This window comes from Nicotiana sylvestris, chromosome 7 (assembly GCF_000393655.2).
Source record: "Nicotiana sylvestris chromosome 7, ASM39365v2, whole genome shotgun sequence".
Taxonomy (NCBI): Eukaryota; Viridiplantae; Streptophyta; class Magnoliopsida; order Solanales; family Solanaceae; genus Nicotiana; species Nicotiana sylvestris.
The window spans coordinates 114,625,598-114,631,280 of NC_091063.1; positions in this window are offsets into that span (position 1 = coordinate 114,625,598).

Below are 5,683 nucleotides of genomic sequence, written 5' to 3' on the forward strand. Positions count from 1 at the left end.
TATTGAATTGTGTTGACTATTAGTTGGCTTACCTAGAGGGTATTTACCTGTAAAATGGTACAATTAAATCTGTACCGTGGTTTATAGATAAGTAAATCGATTTTATCCCAAAATAATAAATAAATTAATAAAATTACCTGTTTTGGGAGCAGAGCTTCTGAAGGAAGTAGTATGAATATCAATAAGTAAGAAATGATATGTTATTGAGCTTTTGAATAATATATAGCATAAGTTTGTCAGAAAATTCATGCCCTTACAATGGTTGTTGAAGTCACTATTTAGAGTTGCACCTAGGGAACAAGGTCATAGGATCAAGCCCCTCTTAAAATACAATTATGAGGACTATTGAAGAATATGTAACGGCAAGCTATGAATGCCAAAATTCTCTATAATAGACTCTGTCTCCGATTCCATATGTCGCTCTGTTATACAAGTATTAATGTGAACTGATTTTACCCTATACAGATAGCTCCCCCTGCTTTCTGGTGTCACATCTTTGTGTCATCGGGAAGTTGGTGAAGATACTTTTCTTGGCGGGAAATTTTCTGATCTCCTTTGAAAGGTTTCTGATGCTTGATTAGATGTACGTCTCTCCATATTTAATGCCCCGAACATGCGTCACTCCACGATTTAGAAATACTTTTGTCGGTTCTCGAGGTAATCATGGCCATGATTTTAGCCGCATATTCCTTTACTTACACGTCTCATCCTTCTTCTTTTACACTTCACAGTTTTTCAAAACACTCTCAACTTCTTTGCATCCAACTCTTCCTTGCTTTCACTCCTATTTAATCTTCTTCTTCAAAGAATTCTTACTTACTTCTGCTAACCATGCCATCCTCCTCCAAGAACTCCAGCTCTTCGAAAAACAAAGTAAGTACCGATGATGCTGCTCCTCCTATGGTGAGCACCATTATCCCTAGAAGGCTTAGTACAACCAAGGATTTTGGGGAGAAGTTTCCTTCTACTAACTCCCACACATGGGTTGTGGGTGTATACCCTTCTTCCATCTGTTATTCTAGCATTCTTGTTGTGAAGGAAGACTATGGCTGCCATGATTTGAACATCATCTCTCCTGATCTGGCAGAGCGAGTAACTTTCCCTAAGAAGGGTTTTGCATACGGTTACATGTATCTATTCACTTTGGGCCCATTCTTATTGAGCGGGGGACTTGACACCATAATTTTGGAGTTTTGCTACCTGTATCAAATATGCTTGGCACAGGTAAGCCCATCTATGTGGAAGACGGTAGCATGTTTACGACACTAGAAGACGGGGGAAGATCTCTCCTTAGCCCGCATGATGAATATTTATTCCCCCAAAATCTTTCATGAGGGATTAATAAACTACAGCAAACACGGACACCATGCTTTGCTCACCAGCATGGATGATGACATCAACCACGGTGGATGGAGAGGTTCGTTGTAATTTCCACCAGGGACATCATCCCGATCACAACTCCAGTTTTCCCTGAGTCATGGATTCGTACACGTAAGTTCAATATCTATCCTTTCCTTGATCAAAGGTTGTTCCATGTTGTTATTGATCTTTCTCTTTTCACTATTTCAGCAACTCAGTGGACACCACCAAAGGTTGAAGGCTTGGACTAGTGGGTCTTGAATATTCTGGATATTACCACGCATGAGACCTGTCGGTGGAAAGAACTGACCCTCAAATACGGGTGGAAGGCCAAAAATAATGGTATGTTGATTCTCGACCTAATCTTATTTTTACCTCACATATAAGAATATTGGCTAACTTCACTTTCCATTGAATTCAGGTTTTCCACAGGGCTCTATTACCATCCCCGAGGAGGACATTTTAGTTGATCCCACAGATGCGGCGAGGTTGCTGCAAGAGGCTTTCACCCAAACGGGCACCATCGCACTTGCTTCCAGTGCAGGTGCTTCCTCTTGGAGTCCTCGGCTGGAGAATAAGCAACACAAAAGGCGACGTTCCTCTACGTCCTGGGGCAAAAGGGTGAAGAACGCTCGCCTGAGCCAGCCATAACCACTGTGGTGATTGATAATGATGGGGAAGCCAGTGATGAAGCGGCTTCCCTACAGAGGAGACAACGACCTTCATCTACTCAATAGAATGCTCAATTTGAAGAGCTAATAACACTAACTAAGGACGACGTCCAAGCGCCATGAGGAGAGTGTGATATAGTGGAAGATGCAAATTCTCACTTCCGAACCCTAATCGCTGCTCCTGGTACTGTAAGGCTGGGTACCGGGCCTCTTCTGTCTTTGGTTGATGAGCAACCAATAACTAGCACTGCTTTTGCCACAACTGCTTCTTAATATACAACGTCGTCAGCTTCATCTCCTTCTACACTAACCAAACCTCCATCACCAGCAACTGCTATATCACCCCCACCGACCATAGAAACTGAAGCAGAGGAGTTCCTTTCTTCCCAGTCCCCATACCATGGGAATTTGGGGCACAACTATTCGCCCCCTTCTGGAGATTCCTGGAGGAGGAGGAGTGTCTCCCTCTCGGTTTCCACCAAGTGCCATCTGCTATCCCAGCCGGTGGAACTTGTTAATTACCTAAAGCCTCTGGCTTAAAGAAGGATAAAAATAAAATACACTCTCTCTGGGGGAGTGTATGATAAACAGTGCCATACACAACGCGGCAGCGGTACAAAATTTGTTCCTTTGACTATTTCTTCCAGTTTCGCTATGACAAGATTTATGATTTGAATCTTTGCTTTGCATGCTAACTTCCTTGCTTTCAAGGGCCTTCAGAAGCTGATCCTTGATAAATAAAAAATCACATCCGAGCGGGATCAACTATTGGTCGAGCAAGAGCAAATTGCTGCTCACCTCCCGACACTGGAAGCACAGGATGCCGAAGCCGTTGAGTTGGAGGCCCAGTTGCAGCAGGGTGAACAAGAGGTGATGACCCTCAGTCAAGAGGCCGCCTATTAAAGGTACAATTTCAAGAGTCAAGGCAAAATAGTCCGAGGTCCAAAATGTTGTTCTTGCTGCTGCCAAGTGCGAGGCTGCCTTTACTGAAAGACTAAATAATTTGGAGGCAGCCTTGAACTCCAAAGTTGGGGAGGTCGTTGCTACTGAGGAGAAGCATGCCTAGATGGAAGAGAAGTATAAGAGGGTCATGGAGCACAATAAAGTTTATAACTCCACTATCTGCGACCTTGATGTCAGCCTTTAGGTCGTAAGATCCAAGCGGAATAGCCTTTTGGCCGAGGTTAATCAGCTTAAGTCAGAGCTTTAGAACCGAGTGGACTCCCTCATTGTTTAAATAACATATTCGATGTATAGCATGAGGAGAAAAATGTTGGAAGAGGCCAAAGCGGGCGTCATTGATTTTGATTCCGAGATCGCCAAGGCCCGTGAGCTAGAGTCAACTACCTAAAGGGGCCTCCGGGTCCAACCTGATGCAACTGACTCTTCTGGTTCCAGTTTTGCATTCTCAGGAACTGAGGAGGAACCTAAAAGGGATGATGATAAAGGCCAAGGTCCCGAGCCGGCGGCAGATCCACCTACTTCTCTTGGGGGCGCAAATGCTTCTCTTCCCCCAAGTTCTGGGATGCAGTAGTTTAGTTTTTTGCTTTTCCTTTTCATACTTTTGTACTTGTGTTGCTTGGCACGTTTGTTATATAAAAGTGCTTTTTTATTTAACCATTGCGCAAATTTTCTTTTTTTACGGCGAGTTATGCAAGGCTTCGAACGCATTTTTCTCTGATGGCATTCGGATTCCGGGCATATATTCTTCTGGAACCAACCCTTTACTATGAGGGTTTCATAAGAGAGGGCCCTCTTATGGTTACGGTGCTCTTGAATAGGACCTCTTCTGTTCATTCCGGCACTAGCATTTGAAGTACTTGATTAACTTGTTTGGACAAGAAACAAGATAAAAATAAAATAATTTTAGTTTGTTCCTGCCATTTTCAAAAGTACATAAGCCTTTGTTATGCTGGAAAAAAATTGACATTACTTGTGGCTAATTTGTACAACTTGTTTCTACGGGGCTAGCCGCGCAGTCCCCGGTCCCGATGATACATCTTTGTTATTGGATTTCGTAGTCCTGGTTTATGTGGCAGTTATGTTGTTGTATTCTAATATTATCCCCCCTGGCCCCAGTGTTCAAAAGCAAAGAATGCAAATTTGAACACTGAAAGTCGTGTTCCTTTGATGACTACACTAGTGAATGGTTGGATAATCTTTGGACTGGCAGCAAGCTTCATTTCCAGTTACTGACTTTGCTACCGAGATAAAGATTACCTAACCACCCCCAATGGCTTGAAGTAAAAAGGGACTCATGAACGGATGGGTAGCTTTTGTTCTGATAGCAAGCTTTGTTTCTCGTTAGAAACTTTGCTATCGAGCCAAAGACTATCTAACTATCTCGTAGCGGCTTGTTGTTTTGATGCCATGTTGTTTTTTATCTTATTTCTGCTGATGGCATTTTCTTCGTAGAATTCTTTCTATTGCTACCTCGTTAAAAACCTTGCAAGAAAAAACCCGATTGGGACCAAAACTGGACGAAAGGAAAAAGTGTGCAGCATATACTTTCAATATAAGCGGTCCCCATCAGCAATAGTACCTTTTGAGGTGTGCCATATTCCAATTGCTCGGCAATTTTACTCAGTCTTGATTTTCCAATTCGTATGATCCTTTCCCGGCGATAGTTAAAACTTGGTAGAGGCTTTCCCACCTTAGACCCAACTTTCCTACGTTGACCTCTCGAGTGTTTTGAGTTACTTTCCTTAAAATCAAGTCTCCTTCTTGAAATAACAGAGATTGGCTCTTCTATTGTAATATCTTTATAATTCTTTGTTTCTGGGCCACCATCCTTATATGTGCCAAGTCACTACATTTGTCGAGAAGGTCCAGTCTGACCAATAATGCTTTGTTGTTTGCTTCTTCGTCCGCCCGGAAATATCTCATGGTAGGTTCTCCCACTTCCACTAGGATTAGAGCTTCTGCTCCGTACATGAGAGAGAAAGGTGTCTCTCCCGTGCTTGACTTTGCCGTCGTTCGGTATGCCCAAAGCACTCTCGGTAACTCTTTGGGCCATTTGCCTTTGGATGCTTCCAGTCTCTTTTTGAGATTATGAATAATCACTTTGTTTGTCGATTCCACTAGGCCATTTGTGCTCGGGTGGTATGGCGAAGAGATGATTCTTTTGATTTTCTGAAAACCAAGAAATGAACCTGCTTAAAGCGGCAAGTCTTCATGTTAACCTTTGGACCTATTTCACATTTTATTGTTGGTTGGTAATGTCCTTGATGGCTTTAATTTAATCAGGATTGATTTTGATCCCCCTTTATAACACCAGGAACCCCAAGAACTTACTGAAACTCCAAATGCATACTTTTCGTGAGTAATCTTCATGTTGTGCTTATTTAGGATGTCAAAGATTTCTTGGAGGTGTTTAAGATGATCACCTGCATTCAAAGACTTAACCAACATATCATCTATGTAAATTTCCATTGTTTTCCCTATTTGTTTTTCAAACATTTTGTTCACAAGCCTCTGATATGTGGCTCCGGAGTTCTTAAACCCGAACGACATCACATTATAGTAATATGTGCCAAAGTTCGTTATGAACAAAGTTTTTTCCTGATCCTCCGGGTTCATTTTGATAGGGTTGTACCCAGAATAAGCATCAAGAAAACTCATCAACTCGTGCCCGGATGCCGCATCAATCATTT